The 5,933-nt window shown below is 43.3% G+C and overlaps 1 pseudogene; it reads right to left on the reverse strand.

Annotated features, from left to right (window-relative positions):
• Positions 1-318: 318 nt before the first annotated feature.
• Positions 319-1,903, reverse strand: LOC148109109 (decreased expression in renal and prostate cancer protein-like; annotated as a pseudogene).
• Positions 1,904-5,933: the final 4,030 nt, after the last annotated feature.

The following is a 5,933-nucleotide window of genomic DNA, read 5'->3' on the forward strand; positions in this document are numbered from 1 at the left end:
TCCACAAGAACAATTCAAGAAAGTAGTAATAAACAAGAGGCAGAAAGCTGTGGGACAAAAGCACAGCAGGCTTCTGGAGGGTTAGAGATCCTTTCTCTCAAGGTCAGGATCATTCTCACCTACCGTAGTTCATCTACCACAAATAACATTTCACCTTCAGTCAAGAAAGAAGCAGAGGAAAAGATGCTTCATTTGAATTTGAGACCCAGCTATGTACTTCAGACCATAGCTCTATATCTACCCTTTTACCTAAAACACAGCCCCTGGTCAGAACCACAGTGCTTGGAAACCAAAGCGGTCCTAGAGAGAAAACAGTGTTTAAGGGAGTAACATTCCATTTGGGTACATTGCAGCCATTGGACCCCCAGGTCTGGGGGAAAGCAGTAGGGTTTATGCTGGGAAGGCTTCCTACCCTAGGAAATGGGACCAAAGTCTTGCTTATAGGGCCATTCATCTTTGGAAAGGAAGCTGGGTTTAGACCCAGGGTGCCAGATGGCCTTGCAAAAGGAACTGGGTTGATACAGAGCCTGCTGGAAAAGAGCCCAGGGGTCCAGAAGCTGACCTGGGGAAAGTAACCTGACAAGAGCCTAATGGGCCAGTAGACCTTGGGAAAGCAGCAGCACTTGGACCCTGCAAACCACTGGCCCTTGGGAAGTTAGTTGGGTTGGGACCTAGGGCCCAGAGGTTCTTGGGAAAATTGCTGGACTTGAGCCCTAGAGGTCAGGAGACCTCTGGAAAGTAACTGGATTTGAAGCCAATGTGCCAAAAGACAGAAAAGGTAGCTGGATTCAGCCGCCCTGAATATGCCTCCTTGGAAATGATTAATATTTACCTCCATGGGCCCAGCTGGCCTTGAAAAATGGACTGAATTAGGGTTTATAGGTCCCTGGGCCCTGGATATGGGAGATGGATTTGGCCCTAGAAAGCCAACTCCTCGAGAGCCAGGACATGAGTTTGGGCCTGTGGATCCAGGCACTCTTGCCATGGAGGATGGGCTTGTACCCATGTTTCCAGAAGCCTTTGAGGAAGCAGCTGAATAGTCTCCTAAAAGACCTGCTGCTCTTAGGGCAAGATCTAGGCCTTGAGATCCAGCCATTCTTAAGACCAGATCCTGTGCCCAAGAGGCCACCTGCTCTGGTATCCAGATTAGGGCCTGGGAGCAACTGCCCTTAGGTTAGGCCCAAGGTCTGGGCCCGGGCTACTTGCTCTTGGGTTGGGTCCAAGGCCCAGGCCTGGAAACATACCTGATCTCAGGGCAGGATTTATACCAATGAAGCCTGATCTCAGATTGGGACTTGGTCCTGGTCTTAGGCCAATGGGTTTAGGATTAGGACAAATATTGCCAGAAGTCAACAGGACACCTGCTCTCAGGTTGGGTCTGCCTGATTGAGGGCCCTGGGGCCACCACTTCTGGAGTCAGGAGACTCCCATTCCCAGGAGACCACCTGCCCTTGGGTTGGACATAGGACATAGCCCTGGGAGACCCCCTAACCTTGGATGGACAGAGGCCCTGGGCCTAGAAAAGCCCCTTCTCTAGGGTTTAGAGATGGTCTTGGGCCTGGGCCTAAGAGGTCACCAGGCCTTGGGAAAGAAACTGCACCTTGGAAAAGAAGCCATGCTTGGGTCAGAAGCACTAGCTGGGAAAGGTGCTGGATTTGTAGCCAATGAGCCTGACGATGTTGGAAAAGGCAATGGGTTCCTTGGAAATGAAGTCAGATTTCCACCAAGAGAAATGGTTGCCATAAGGAAGGGGTCAGAGTTCATGCCCCGTGGGTGGCCTGTATTCAGAAAAGGACCCCTCTGTGGTCCCAGGGAACCATCCAGCTGACTGACCTCAAGGTGGCAACTGAGCACTAGTCCAAGGAGCTAGCTGCTCTCTAGGGAAAATCCAGGGTTCTTTCATACTTTCTTAGGGACGTTGGTGATAATGGGCTTGGGGTGAGTTTTGAAAAGGATCTTGTTGGGCACCTGGGTGGCTCAGTTGGTTAAGCACCACCTCTTGGTTTCAGCTCAGGTCCTGATCTCGAGGTCATGATCTCAAGGTTGTGGGATCGAACCTGTGTCAAGCCCCAGATCAGGCTCTGTGCTCAGCTCAGAGTCTGCTTCAGATTCTCTCTCCCTCTCCCTCCCACTCACTCTCTCACTCTCTCTCAAATAAATAAATAAAATCTTTAAAAAAAAAAAGGAAGGAAGGAAGGAAGGAAGGAAGGAAGGGAGAAAGAAAAGAAAGAATAAAAGAAGAAATAGAAAGAAAGAAAAAGAAAAAAGAAAGAAAGGGACCTTTTTTTTTTAAGATTTTATTTATTTATTTGATGGAGAGAGAGACAGGCAGTGAGAGAGGGAACACAAGCAGGGGGAGTGGGAGAGGAAGAAGCAGGCTCATAGTGGAGGAGCCTGACGTGGGGCTCGATCCCAGAACGCAGGGATCACGCCCTGAGCCGAAGGCAGACGCTTAATGACTGTGCCACCCAGGCACCCTGGGACCTTGTTTTTGATGAGTGCTACCACCAGGTACCAGGTACCAGTCTTGCAGCCAAGTCCATCAGAGTCCTGCGGCCCGGGAGTGTGTTTGACAAGGACAACAAAAGTTTTCTTCAGATGGATGGTTTTTCCATACAGGATATGATGCCCCACGATCAGCACAGGGATTCCCTTAGTGCTGTAATGTAGATCTCCCAGGAGGTTTCCTGCTAATCCAGTGCTGTAGCAAGCTTCGATCTCCCCCTGTAGCTCCATCAGCACCCATTCTGCAAGGTTTTCCAACACCAACACTGGAAATAACAATTTGCACCATGAGCTTTCCATCTTTAAAAAGCAACTGACCACTCTCTCATACCATACACAAAAATAAACTCCAAATGGTTGAAAGACCTCGATGTGAGACAGGAATCCATCAAAATCCTGGAGGACAACATAGGCAACAACCTCTACGATATTGGCCAAAGCAACCTTTTTCATGACACATCTCCAAAGGCAAGAGAAACAAAAGATAAAATGAACATGTGGGACTTCATCAAAATAAAAAGCTTCGGCACAGCCAAGGAAATAATCAAAAAAACTAAGAGGCAGCCCATGGAATGGGAGAATATATTTGCAAATGATGCTACAGATAAAAGACTGGTATCCAAGATCTACAAAGAACTTCTCAAACTCAATACACAAGAAACAAATAAACAAATCATAAAATGAGCAGAAGATATGAACAGACAGTTTTCCAACGAGGACATACAAATGGCTACCAGACACATGAAAAAATGTTCAAAATCATTAGCCATCAGGGAAATTCAAATCAAAACCACACTAAGATACCACCTTACGCCAGTTAGAATGGCAAAAATCAACAAGGCAGGAAACAGCAATTGCTGGAGAGGATGTGGAGAAAGGGGATCCCTCCTACATTGTTGGTGGGAATGCAGGTTGGTGCAGCCACTCTGGAAAACAGTGTGGAGGTCCCTTAAAAAGTTAAAAATTGAGCTACCCTATGACCCAGCCATTGCAATACTGGGTATTTACCCCAAAGATACAGACGTAGTGAAGAGAAGGGCCATATGCTCCCCAATGTTCATAGCAGCATTGTCCACAATAGCTAAATCATGGAAGGAACCGAGATGCCCTTCAACAGATGACTGGATTAAGAAGTTGTGGTCCATATATACAATGGAATATTACTCAGCTATCAGAAAGAACGAGTTCTCAACATTTGCTGCAACATGGACGGCACTGGAGGAGATAATGATAAGTGAAATAAGTCAAGCAGAGAAAGACAATTATCATATGATTTCTCTCATCTATGGAACATAAGAACTAGGAAGATCAGTAGGGGAAGAAAGGGATAAAGAAAGGGGGGTAATCAGAAGGGGGAGTGAAGCATGGGAGACTATGGACTCTGAGAAACAAACTGAGGGCCTCAGAGGGGAGGGGGGTGGGGGAATGGGATAGACTGGTGATGGGTAGTAAGGAGGGCACGTATTGCATGGTGCACTGGGTGTTATACGCAACTAATGAATCATCGAACCTTGCATCAGAAACCAGGGATGTACTGTATGGTTACTACCATAATGTAATAAAAAAAAAACATTAAAAAAATAAATAAATAAAAATAAAAAGCAACTGAAAGTAAGCTGCAATGGAGGCTGCGGACAGCGCCACCATGGGGCCAACCCACCACAAAGGAACCTCCCACCTCCAGGGTAGTGACCACAAGTACTGCATGTGTGCTTCTGGCCCTGTGCTTCCCCACTTCCAGGGCAGAGCACGCAAGCGTGTTCTCATCCATAAGCGAGTTGGGGAAAGGGTATGGGAAGCAGGAAGGAGAGAAAGCACAATTTTCTTTAGTGTCCTCACCTGGGTTTGGTGTCAGGGTAATGCTGGCCTCAGAATTTAGTTTGGAAGTGTTTCCTTCTATTCAATTTTTCAGAAGAGCTTAGGAAAGTTTGGCATTAATTCTTCTTTAAATATTTGCTAGAATTCACCAGTGAAACCATTTGATCCTGGGATTTTCTGTTTGTAGAGGTTTTTGATTACTGCTTCAATCTCTTTACTCATTGGTTTACTCAGACTTTCTGTTTCTTCCTGATTCAGTCTTGGTAGGTTGTATGATTCTAGGAAATTATCCATGTCTTCTAGGTTACCTAATTTATCGTTATATAATCATTTATCATAGTCTCTTATGATCCTGGGTAGTGTCTCTTAGATCCTGTAGTGTCAATTGTGATTTCTTTTCTTTCATTTCTGAATGTATTTATGAGACTTCTTTTTTTTTCTTTAGTCTCACTAAAAGTTTGCCAATTTTGTAAATCTTTTCAAAAAACAAGCTCTTAGTTGTGTTGATCTTTTCTGTTGATTTTCTGGTCTCTATTTCATCTATTTCTGCTCCAATCTTTCTTATTCCCATCCTTCTGCTAACTTGGGGCTTAATTTGCTCTTTTTTAGTTCCTTGATGTGTAAAGTTAGGTTTTTTATTTGCAATCTTTCAAATTTCTTTTTTGCTGTTGTTGGTTTCTTTATGTTGTTATATTTATTAATATGTTCTTCATCTTTGTAATGAGAGTTTATTTTAAAAATTTAATTTAATTTAATCTAATTTAATTTTAATTTTTAAAATTTAATTTAATTTTAAATTCCAGCATAGGCAACAGACAATGTTATATCAGTTTCAGGTGTACAATATAGCGATCGAACACCTCCATACATCACCCAGTGCTCATTATGTCAAATTTCTTAGTATACACATTTATCCCTGTAAGCTTCCCTCCCAAAACTGCTTTTCTAGCACCCCATAGGTTTTGGTGTGTTGTGTTTCCATTTTCGTTGTTTCAAAATATTCTTTAATTTTTCTTTGGATTTCTTCTTTGACCCATCTGCTTTTCACGACTGTGCTGTTTAAGTTCCACATAGTTGCAGATTTTCCAGTTTTCCTCATGTTGATTTCTAGTTTCATACCATTGTGGTGGGAAAAGATGCTTGGTATGATTTCAGTCTTCTTAAATTTGCTAAGACTTGTTTTGTAGCCTATCATTTTGATATATCCTTGAGAATGTTCTGTATGTGCTTGACAAGAATGGGTATTCGGCTGTTTTTGGATGGAATGTCCTGTCGATGTCTGCTAGGTCTATTTGATTTAGCTTATAGTTCCAGTTCATTGTTTCCCATTAATTTACTGTCTGCATGATCATTTATGAAGGTGGTGTATTGAAGTACCCTACTATTATTGTATTATTGTTTATTTCTCCCTTCAGATATATTAGTATCTGCTTAATATATTTAGGTACTCCAATGTTGGGTGCGTATACATTTATGATTGTCATATCTTTTTGACGGACTGATCCCTTTAGCATTAAATAATGACCTCCCTTGTCTTCTGTCACCATTTCTGGATTAAAGTCTATTTTGTGTGATATAGCATAGCTACTTCACTTTCTTTTAATTTCTAC

Source organism: Ursus americanus, chromosome 13 (assembly GCF_024610735.1).
Source record: "Ursus americanus isolate L20-20 chromosome 13, mUrsAme1.1.p, whole genome shotgun sequence".
Taxonomy (NCBI): Eukaryota; Metazoa; Chordata; class Mammalia; order Carnivora; family Ursidae; genus Ursus; species Ursus americanus.